This window comes from Gossypium hirsutum, chromosome D03, assembly GCF_007990345.1.
Source record: "Gossypium hirsutum isolate 1008001.06 chromosome D03, Gossypium_hirsutum_v2.1, whole genome shotgun sequence".
NCBI lineage: Eukaryota > Viridiplantae > Streptophyta > Magnoliopsida > Malvales > Malvaceae > Gossypium > Gossypium hirsutum.
Genome location: NC_053439.1, coordinates 27,342,355 through 27,354,949, shown reverse-complemented (window position 1 = coordinate 27,354,949; position 12,595 = coordinate 27,342,355). Strand labels below are relative to the sequence as shown.

General features: G+C 36.3%; 1 non-coding gene across 1 annotated transcript; it reads left to right on the top strand.

The window, feature by feature from the left end:
• Positions 1–1,164: 1,164 nt before the first annotated feature.
• Positions 1,165–1,270, top strand: LOC121215698 (small nucleolar RNA R71). Its single transcript, XR_005911674.1, has one exon. It is a non-coding gene; the product is annotated as a small nucleolar RNA R71 (small nucleolar RNA).
• The last annotated feature ends 11,325 nt before the right edge of the window (positions 1,271–12,595 follow it).

Genomic DNA, 12,595 nt, shown 5'->3' with positions numbered 1-12,595 from the left:
AAGGCATTCTTAGGATGATTGACACCTCTTTATTTGCTTCAAAGTCTAGAATAACAAAGTCAATAGGAAAAATAAATTTGTCTACACGTACAAATACATCCTCAATTTTTCCTTCTGGATGTGCTAAAGATCGATTTGCTAATTAAAGTGTAATCGTTGTAGGTCTACCTTTACCAATCCCCAATTTCCTAAATATTGACATGGGCATCAAGTTGATACTTGCACCCAAATCACATAGTGTCTTACCACAATATGTTGCTCCAATTTTGCAAGGTATGGTAAAAAATCCAAGATCTTTCAACTTTGGGGTTAGTTTGTCTTGAAAATATGCACTGTATTCCTTCGTCAGGGCTACCGTCTCAAATTCTCCTAGTCTTTGTTTTTTAAAAAGAATATCTTAATGTCAACGTTTTACAATGTTCCTTCCTAGCATTCCTTGGATTCTCCATATCACTAGGTAAATGACCTTGTGGGCAATTTCTAAGTTCAGTGGCAAGTTGACCTACTTGATTCTCCAAATTCCTTAGAGTGGCATCATTTTTACCATATATGCCTTCAATAGGTTCTCTAAGCTATTGGAGGGTTCAGTTTGAGTTGGTTTCTGAACTTGGTGGCAAAAAAACAGGTGGTTGGATCTGTCTGGGTTGTGTATAAGTGCTACTGGTTTCAGGCCCTGGGCTACTCCAGAAAGAATTTGAGTGGTTTCACCACAATGGGTTATAGGAACTGGGTTGCTATCCTTGCCCTCCTCAATTGTAGTTCTGGTTGATCGTGTAATACACAAATTCTGGGTTCAATGGACATTCTTAAAAAAAATGTCCTTCCTCACAACGAACATAGGCTATATTTTCAAATTGGTTCTATGGCTTAGCTACAAAACTATTAAACCCATTAGTGGTAAAATTTTTAAGCATTGATGATATTAAAGATACCTGAGATACAAGTGAAGTGATAGTTTCCACTTCATGTACTCTAGCAACTCGTCTTCTTGACCCTGCTCAATTGGTTGGGCATTGATAATTGTTACTGGAAATCCTCTCGATGATTTCATAAGCCTCGTTATAAGACTTAGAGAAGAGAGAACCATTACCTAGAGCATCCACTATCATCCTCGTGTGGACATTAAGACCGTTATAGAAAGTCTCAAGTTGGATGTAATAAGGGATTCCCTGATGAGGGCATTTCTGTAATAATACTTTGTACCGTTCCATGCCTCATAGAAGGAGTCATCATCCATTTGCTGGAAAGTAGTGATCTCATTCCTCAACTTAGCATTCTTGCGAGGCAGGAAATACTTCACATGGAATCTTTTTGCTAACTCGTGCCATGTGGAAATTGAATTTGGTGGGAATGAGTTCAACTAGGCTCGAGCTTTGTCCCTTTGCGACTATGGAAATAGCTTTAATCGTAGCACATCTTTGGTAATCTGGCTAAATTGAAAGAATCAATCACCTCCATAAATAGTCTTAAATGATGATGAGGATCTTCAGTACGGATTCCACTAAATTTGCCCACTGTCTGAAGCATTTGAAACATGACTAGCTTTAGCTCGAATTGTTGCGCCTCTAGTTCGGGTCCTCTAATACCTGGATTAAGATCATGAAACACTGGCATGACATACTGTCTTAGGGCTCTATCCCTATCATAAGCAATAAGGATAGGATTTTGAGAAGGGTTTGCTCCGTTTCCTTGATTTGGACTTTCCTAGTTCATCTCTTCTGTCATTCTCTGACTTGCTTGTCTTCTTTGTTGTCGAAAAGTTCTTTCAATCTCAGGATCTATGGGGAGGAAATTGATGATTCTATCAATACTCATAACCACTTGAAACAAACAAAAAAAAACTTAATTAAGTTAAAATTGAGCAGAAAATAAATAAAAATGCAAAATAAACAAATTCACAAATAATGACTTTTAAAATAGTCCCCGACAACGGTGCCAAAAACTTGGAAGGACGGAATGTGTAAGTGTACACAATTACAACAAGTAATAAAGTGACAAGTAAATGTCGAGTTATCATACCCACAGGGACTGTGAAAAGAATTACTTATGAATGCAATTAAAAACACATTGGTGAAGGAAAATATTTTTATTTGAGGAGGAGATTAAAAACTAAGATTTTTAACTAAGTAAAATAAATAAAAATAAAATAAAAGCTCCAATGCACGATTTCAACGGATGATTTTAATCAATATGACATTATTGTGCTAGATTAATTACATTTCTTAGCTAAGAATTAGTAAACTCATGTTTATGTTGTTACAAATAAATTCCCGGCAACTCTATAATTTGCTAACTTATGAACATACTTACATACCAAAATCCATTTATGTCTTGACTATATCTCTTTTGTCAATTCAATTGATTAAACATGTTTTAGAAACCAAATGAGTTAATGCACATACATACTTATGAAATTAAAATAATCTCTTGTACATATCTCTATGCCAATTCAAACAATTAATTCAATCTCATAAGCACATAAAAGATTACGTGAGGGAACAATGTATTTCTACCTGGAAACAGTTTAATCACAATAACCTTTCAAGTTATGCAAGGCTAATGTATCGTTAGATACCGTTGCTAATTTAACCCTCAGTTACCTTAGATGATTAAACAATTAATTCATTAGTTACCTTACAATTGCAATGCAAGAATAACTTAATCATGGTTTTACTTAATCAAACATCTAACCGAGGCCTATAACGACACAAACACAATTTTAATTACTCAAGTAGATGAAATGCAATCAACCTAAGATCAATTAGATTTAAGCCATATTAATTAAATTAAACATATCAACATCACAAATATTTATAGACATGTTCATAACAACAATAAAATTACAAGCATAAGGAACAAAAATCGAATCTGGTGTTTCTCCGAGGCTTGACTAGTTTGCTCTGCTCCTCATTCTGTGCTTGTTCTATTTGAACTGAGGCTTCCATGAACACTTGAATGCTGCTTCAAGTGGTGGTTGAAGGACTCTTGCTCAAGAGGTGAAATCGACAAGGGAATCGGGAAGGAAATGAAGAACAATGAAGAGAGAAAAGTGAAGAATGAATGGTTTGAAGTGAGCAGCCAAGGGGGTATTTATAGGTTGAGAAGGCTGCTAAAAATAGCCAAAATCAGCTGCCAATGACTCCCCCCATGGCTGGCCACACATGTGGCATGTTTGAATATTTCAAACATGCTATTTTTAAGTAGGGGCAAATTTTGAAAGGCATGAATAGTGGAGAGGTTTGAATGCAAATTGAAGGAGTATTCAAAGGCTATTCTGTAAGCCAACTAACTAGCCAAACAAGCTGATTGGGTCAGCATGTGGGATGGTTTTTGGCTACCCAATGCTCGGTTGGATTGGTTTTCTCAGTTCAGCTCAACTAGGCCCCTTTTCATAATTAATTAACAATAATTTATTTAACCAAAATTAAATTGGATTACAATTAAAATTAATTATATTATGAATTAATACACATAATTTGGACCGTCTTAGGCTAAAAAATTAATTTGCCTTGATGCTTTAAAAATACTTCTCGATTTTATGCTTCTAGTAGTGTCTACCGAGCCGTTTCTCGCCCTTTGTGAAAATGTATCGAAAATAATAAAAATTAATCAAAATTTGATATAAAATTAATTAAAATTCAAAATGTTCATATTTGAGTGCAATTTAATTATTTTATAATTATTATATATTTTTCGACAATAATTTTATCAAAACTACATGAGTTTGAGTTTAAAAGGGCATAAAAAGTTTGTATATTTTCATGTGTCCAATGTACAGATATGAATCATGAATGCAAGAACATATATATGTACATAATGAGATGTAATAAAGGGATAAAAGCTTCCTGAGGTTCAAAAAGAATGGTGGTACTTTAGTTGCGGTGAGTGGTCTTTCATGCAGTCATCTTACAACGCATCGGCCATTTAAGTAAATTTAGTGGTACATCCTCCTCTTCATTATCAAACCTGGTGAGTTCATCAATAATTCGATCGATCTCACAATCTTTTTTAGTCATCAGTACAGTAGAAGGAAGTGGAATAGTTGCAGTGCTGTCCACTGGTGGTGCAACTAAGGGATTTGTTTCCTCTTCGTCCCCAGGATCAGTCTCAACGCTGATAGACTCTATTTTCTCTAGTTCTTCCTTTGGTGCTTTGGTTGCATTCTTTGATTTGCAGGATTCGTCTTAATGGGCTTTGCATCAGTGACCCCGACCCCTCTTTTAGTTTATTAAACAAAAGAAATGAAATAACTAAAAGAAGTTTAAATCGTCCAAATGAAATAAAAATAAAAAGAATTTTCAAGATGTTGAAATTGAACATCTCGAAGACCAATGGATTGTTTGTCTCGCTCTACATGAGCACCTCATTAGTGCTTCAAGTGTTGTCCATTATCTTTAAATGTGTGCCCCATTTTCATGTCCTTGACAACAACAACTCCATATGGATAACCATGAGCTACCAAGCATTGTTCATTAAAATTGAAAGTTCTATTTTGCTCCAGCAAAGTGCACAAAGGTCTCTGCACAAATGAATCTTCATCACTATCAGAATTACTGTCTCAAAATCTCGTGAACTCTCCCACTACTACTTTTTCTATGAAGTTAATGGCTCGACATTATTCATTCTTATCAACACATTTTAGGGCATTAAGTACATTGAATGTGATCTGCTGATCATTCATCTTCATGGTCAATTCACCTTTTTGCACATCTATTAAAGTCCTGCCAGTATCAACAAAAGGTCTTTCAAGAATAACTGACACACTATGGTTAGCTACATAGTCTAAAATTAGGAAATATGTAATAAAGATAAATTTTTCTGCCCTTACCAGTTCATTTTCAAATTTACCTTTTGGTTGTGCATAGGATCGATCGGGCAGTTGCAATGTGACTCTTGTAGGTCTTGCCTTCCCAATTCTCAACTTCCTGAAAATAAACAGAGGCATTAGATTTATACTCACTCCTAAATCACATAACGCCTTACCAATATAATGATTTCCACTAAAACATGGGATACTGAATCTCCTTAGGTCCTTAAACTTTGGAGGTAGCTAATTCATTAACATTGCTATGCACCCTTCAATGAGAGCAACAGTCTCAAACTCTCCCAATCTGCGCTTCTTTGACGTTATATCTATCATAAATTTCACCTAATTGGGCATTTGATCCAAAGCTTCTACTGGTGGTATGTTAATATGGAGTTGCTTCAAGACATCCAAAAATGTTTTGAACTAGGCCTCTTGTTTACATTTGTGGAATCGTTGTAGAAATGGTAAAGGTAGTCGTCCTTCAGGTTGGTAATATTGTTTTGCTGTGGCATTTTTGTTGGCAACATGATTTTGTTCTGCCATAGCATTCTTCTACTTAACCTTTTCAAGTGTAGTAGTTTTTCAGTTTGGTCTGGGATCTTTATATGGTTATTATTCGTGTTACCCTCTCCTGTCATGGTACTTGAACAACGTCATTAAACTTAGTTCCACTTTTGAGAGTGATCACTTTGCAATGTTGTTTCCCTTATCTTCTCCAGTTCTCGGTATCGCTTGGCAATGCTCCTTGTGGCCTTGAATTTAAAGCATTTGCTATTTGCCCCAGTTTATTCTCAATAGCTCGTAAAGATGCAGCCTGACTCTAGATTATAACATCATTCTTTGCCATATACTCCAACAAAGATTTAATAGAATTAGAAGAAGCTGATGATGATGACTGACCTTGTTGAGCATTTTTCCTCGGCATAAGATGATTATAATCAGGTGGTGCATTCTTGGCATTTTATATTGTGGCATTATTAAAATTCCCTGTACCATGATGACTCCAACTGAAATTAGGATGCTGCTTCCACCTTGAATTGCTGGTGTTGGAATAGGGGTTATTATTCCAGTTACATTACCCATGTAGTACACTGACATTAGGTTTGATGGGCATTTGTCAAAAACATTATTTTCATCGCAATAATCTTATGACAATTCGACTGATTTCATCTCCTAGACTGATGTTGGATTTTTTATTATTTTAATCATATTAGTCAATGAAGTGATTGCATCAAGCTAGATGGTACCGACAGCTCTCTTACCCATCCCAACTCTCATGCTCGATTATTGATAATCGTTGATGGTAATCCTTTCCAAGATCTCGTATGCTTCATTATAAGTTTTGTCCAACAACATACCATCGATAGACGCATAAACTACCATTCTCGTATGTGCATTCAACCTATTAAAAAATATTTCCATCCGAGTCCAGTGTTGACGTCCTTGCATTAGACATTTCTAAATTAAGTCTTTAAGTCATTCCTAACTTTCATATAGTGTTTATTCCTAAGCTACATACAATAGAAAAAATCTCTGGCAAAGATCATTCCATGATGCCACTTTTACCGAAGACAAAGCATTCCACCATGCTCTCGCAGGATCTCTTAAAGAATACGGAAATAGTTTAAGTCGCAAGGCATCTTTAGGAGCAATCAATTACCTGAATGAGTCACAAACCTTTAGAAAATGTCTTAAATGCAGTCTTGGATCTTTAATGGGTAACCCACCAAACTGTCCTACTGTTTGCAACATCTAAAACATTATCGATTTCAGTTCAAACTAATGAGCCTGTATGGTTGGTCTGACTATCGTTGGATTTAAATCATCAACATTGAAACAATATGCTCTTGAATTGGTTTGTCTCGATCATCCACTACATATCCAATGAGAGAATTTTCATTGCGATCATTTGGATTACCACGAAGATCATTCTTGTTTCTAGCCATTCTTCTCAATTATTTTCTCTTTCTCCGCAAGGTTCTTTCAATCTCTGGATCAAAAAGATATTTTGTGTTACCAGGAATACCTCTTCTCATGCACTGATGGCAAACCTGTAAAAAATAAATACACTAAGTTAAATAAAACTAGTTAGTAAAATAACCAAACCAAATTTCACCAAATTGCCCATTCTCGGTAACAACACCAAAAACTTGTTCCGTGTTAAATGATATGTGATTTGTACAAGTATACACGTCAAATCAAGTAAAAAACTAATGAGTAAGTATCATTCCCATGAGGATCAAATTGAGGGACAAAAGTGGTCAAGTTATTTTAATAGGTGTTATTAATGCTATGGAAAAAACAATAATAAGTATGCAATGGCAAGAATAGTGATGTATGCAATATATGGAATTAATGAATACTTGAAAATGCTATGACAAAACAACAGTAGAAATGTAATGGCAATTATGAGAATTAATACGAGAATATTATGTAAATGAACAAATAAATAACAAATAATGATGTGGCAAATATACAATGGAAAAGAATAAGGATAGAGTGATATTGATTTGGATGGTCGAGATTACCCAGAATCGACCCTTACTATCAATAATACCTTGGAAAAACCGTATCTACTTTACTGCACAGAAGAGTTCTAAAATGGCCTGCCTCTCACGAGAGCAAAACCTCAAGTTACCTTGCTCGTGTCTATAGGCTTTCTCGATATCTTGCTAGGGTTCTTCTATATGATCGTGACTCTATGTCTAGAGTCAACTACAAGTGTCTATCGAATACTTGCTCATTTCATTTAATTTTAATCCAACCAATCCAACCCTTTCAAAATTAGAATTAGTTTATAAGCATGCGAACAGTCTTCTATTTCTAGAGATTGTTTGCATTTTAAGTAATAAATAAGAACATTTTAATGAAACAATAGAGTAAATTAGATATATACTGCATGCATAAAAATAGTTTAAGGTTTCATCGAAAGTACTCCTAACCCGATGAGATTTAGCTCATGGGCTAGGAAATAAAATTCCAAACAAAAATATTATCCGACATTGTTCTCAACTACTTCAATTCAATCTTTCGAATGAAAACTAATGGAAATAATAGAAGAATTTCAGGAAACAACTTTCACTTGCCCAGTCCACACTTCGACAGCACATCATCCTATGGTAGCTAAGAAAGATTGCCTTCGACTTCCTTTCCTCACGTTTAAAGATCTCTCCCTTTTGTTAGTCATTCTCTTATGTTTCATCCTTTGGCTTTTTATAGGCTTTTTCGCTAGGGTAAATCCAACAACCCAAGTTTATCTTCTACTTTTTAAAATTCTTTTTTGAACAACCCAAAATTATCTTCTCCTTTTCAAAACTCTTATTTTTTTCAAATTTAAAAACAAAAGAACCAAAGATTATCCTCTCTTTTTTAGGCAAATTTTTCTTGTACAAGTACTGTTGGCTTGAAACTGGTATACATTGAGTGTAGACTCGATCTTTCCGATATTTTCGTGGAATTCGTGTTGACAAAATATCCAACCATTTTCCCTGAGAAACCCATCACACTTTTATTTCTTTTCCCTGAACCTGCATGACACGGCCACGCCCCAAGTCACACCTAGCTCGAACAAGGAACCTTTGGAGCTGCCCCAAGGTCCTATCACCCGATCACGAGCCAAGCATTTCAAAGAGGCTGTTTCGGCTTTAGTGGATAAAGTTTAGGGCGAGACTTTAGTTGGAGGCATCGAAGAAGCTTGGGCCAATTCTATGAGCTCTCCGTGCAATTTGTTGCAAGCTGAATTAAGCTCTATTTCAGCTCAATGAGCTCGAACCAGCTCAATATAATTTAGTCATTAATATAGTTGCTGAAATAATTATTTGAGTTAGTTAAATTAGTTATTTATAGCTCAATTAATTCTCATTGTTTAATTGGTCTTAAATCTGGACGAATTTAATTATGCATGTTAATTGAGTTATTATTACATGTTATTAATTTGTCTTAATTTCTACAGCTTATTAATATGTTTTTATGCATGTTTTTTATGTGTCAACTTTATTACATGTTTTAATTATGTCCTAAGGCTGCCGAATTTAATGTCCAGAATTTTAGTGTCATTTGCTGCCAAATTAATGTGTCTAAAAATGTATTTGATTTATTGAATGAATTTTGTTGCAGGTACACTACACTTGGACGTCCTTGGTGCATGAAGGAATTAAAAGAAGGTACATGTAAGGGACGGCACATACATGTTTGGGAAATTAAATTTGGCTATTGTTTGAAGTCTCCTAGGAGACCATTTGGCCAAGGGAGCTGCTGTTTCCTTCTCCCAAGCTGCCCATTCAGCCTAAATTATTCCTTTCACATTGCTGGGCAAATGTTCACACATAGAGGCTGTTCGTTCAAGGCTTTAACACCTTAAATGGCTGCTCATTACCTCCTTAATTGCTGGTCACTTTTCAGCAAAAATTGCAATTTAAATGAGCTTATTTATGTACATTGGCCGAACCTAGCTCATCCATGCACCATCCAAGTTGTTCAAAACTCATCCATACATCTAGAAGCTATCCATTGGAGCTCCCATTCAGCCGAACCTTGCTAGCACCATTATTTGGGTTCATTTGCTTAATTCTTAAGAATGTATGTGACCATTCGGCCAGCTTAGGTGCTGCTTATAAAGAATTGAAAATTTCATTTTGTAAAAGAACTTTTGGACTTTTTGTTAATAAATTGCTGCTGAATTTGTGAGGCATTTTCTCTCAAATTTCGTTCGAGATCCGTAAGACTTATCTAGCTTCTAGTGGCGTCTTTCCGAGTCTTATCCGAACTTATCACTCCCTAAACCCGAGTGTGGTGTTCACCCTTAATACCCTTGGTTCTTACTTTCCTAAGTATCAGGTCAAGGTTCCCATTTTGCCAATTCTGACTCTTTTAGGTCCTATAAGTTTCGGGTCAACACTCTTCTTTAGTGTTGGTTCATCCTTGACCTTTTGAGCCAATTTGGTCTATTTCATTTTAAACCATACCAATTCGTACACATACCAAAAACCATTCCATTTTAATACCTAAATCATAAATGACCAAATTCCAACCACATCCTTTCTATCCTAACATTATACATTATCCTCTTCTTTATACGAATCATCTTTCTTTTTGTGAACACAACTTAGTCTATTTTCTTTTAAATTCTAAAACAAAGCATACTTCTTCATTTATCGATCGGGTAACTAAACGACTCAGATTCATCACTAAACCGAGGTCGTATCATTTGGTATTAGAGCTGGTTAAAACGAGAAGTACGAGCACTCGAAGTTGTAAAAAAAGTTTGAAAAAAAAGAAAATTTTGAAATTAAAAAAATATATATACATACAAAATTTAAAAAAAAAAAGTGAATTGAAAAAAAAAACAATTCATGAATTAAAAAAAAAGGAGTGTTTGTGTTTCAAGTGTTGTGCATTGAGAAGTTGTTCATTTCTTTGTAAGACCGATCATTCCTTAATATTCTTCTTTCTTTTTACGCCACACTTAGTTGAAACCCAACTTTGTTTCCTTTAGCCTACCTATAACCCTAACATCAATCCCTTGGAAACCACTTTAAAACCGACCCTCTAGACTAAGATAACATCACAACATGTCGCTTATGAAATCACAAGAGGAAATTGAGTGAAAAAAAGCATGAGTGTGTGAGCGCATTTGAGTGGAGGTAAAAGCCGAAAACGAGCGCAAACACGAGTGTGAGTGACATCAATTTTTCTTTTTTTGAGAGAATTGTGAGGTTTTTGTTGTGAGGTTTTCTATTTCATGTATCAAATCCCCAAACAAAACATGGCGGAAGGAGGAGGAAGACAACCAATTCGAAACGTTGCACCTGGAGGAGGTAGAGTGTTGGATTTGGCTCAACAAGCCATGTTGCGAGAATTCCAACGTATGCTCCAAAACGAGATGGAATCCTTCAACGAACGATTGGTACGAGTCGAAGAGAGGACTCAACGAGAACGAACACCCCAAGGGCCATAAAGAGAACGAGGCCAATCGAAAATCAATCAAGATGACCTCTATGACCCAAGTGAAGCCGAAAGTGATCAAGGGCCGAACCAAAGTGAAAGGCAAAGACATCAAAGGAATCGAGGCAATCAGGAACAAGGATGAGTGGGTGATGATTTGAGAAATATTAAGCTTTCCATTCCATCTTTCCAAGGTAAATCTGATCCGGAAGCATACTTGGAATGGGAAAAAAGATTGAATTGGTCTTTGATTGTCACAATTATTCCGAGATCAAGAAGGTAAAGTTGACAGCCATAGAGTTCTCAGATTACGCTATGATATGGTGGGACCAACTCACCATGAGCCGACTGTGATGTGACGACGTTTCATTCCATCCTACTATCACCAGGAACTCTATCAAAAACTTCAAAATATCACTCAAGGTTCAAGAAGTGTTGAAGATTACTATAAAGAGATGGAGATTGCAATGATTCGTGCCGATGTCCAAAAAGATCATGAAGCAATGATGGCGCGTTTCCTTGCTGGTCTCAACTGGGACATCGCCAACATTGTGGAACTACAACATTATATTGAGATCATGGACATGGTGCATATGGCCATTAAGGTGGAGAAGCAACTCAAGCGAAAGGGCACCGTTCGAAACTATCCCACCGCGAGAACAACGAAATGGGGTCAAAGCACGAGTAAAAACAATTCGCCTCATCGTGCCAAAGAGACAATGGTGCCTGTAAAGACAAGTAAACCTATGGGAGACACGAGCAAAGGCAAGGCGACCGATTCATTTGCTAATCGAGCAAGGGATATCAAGTGTTTTAAGTGCCTCGGAAGAGGGCATATCGCCAGCCAATGTCCTAACCGTAGAAATATGGTGGTTCGTGCGAATGGAGAAATTGAATCAGAAGAGGAAGAACTTGAAGATGAGGCCGAAGCGGATTCTGACAATGAAGAAGAAGTTGAACATGCCCTTGATGGAGAACTTCTTGTTGTTAAAAGGAGCCTAAGTATTCAAAGTGTCGAAGATGAACAACAATGAGAGAACATCTTCCATACTCGTGGTCAGGTTCAAGGAAAACTTTGTAGCGTCATTATCGATGGAGGAAGTTGTATGAACGTGGCAAGCACTCTCATGGTGGAAAAACTAAATCTACAGACCACCAAGAATCCAAATCCGTACAAACTCCAATGGCTCAATGATGGAGGAGAGCTAAAAGTGACGAAGCAAGTACGTGTTTCATTTTCCATTGGAAAGTATTCCGACGAAGTGCTATGTCATGTAGTCCCTATGCACGTGGGCCACTTGTTACTTGGACACCCGTGGCAATTTGATCGTCGAGTTATGCATGATGGCTACTCCAATCATTATGCATTCAAGCACATGGGACGAAATGTGACTTTAGCCCCGTTGACACCAAAACAAGTTTAGGAAGATCAAATCAAGTTGAAAAATTCTGTGGATCAAATGAGGGAAAAAGAAAAAAATGAAAACACAAAAAAAAAGAAAAAAGAGAAGAAAAAAGAAAACTAAAAAAAGAGAGTGAAAAGAATGCGATAAAAGAGAGAGATGAAAAAGAAAAAGTGAGTGAAAAACTGAATGTATTTGCAAAAGAAAGCGATGTTCGAAAGGCATTTCTGGCGAAACAACCAATCCTTGTACTCATGTATAAGGAAAATTTGTTTAATGCTACTAAATTAACTGGAAATCCCCCTTCTTCTGTTGTTTTTCTTTTGCAGGATTTCAAAAACGTGTTTCCAAATGATGTGCCTAGTGGTTTACCACCCCTTCGTGGGATTGAGCACCAAATCAATTTCGTGCCTGGAACCATTATTCTGAACCGACCAGCATA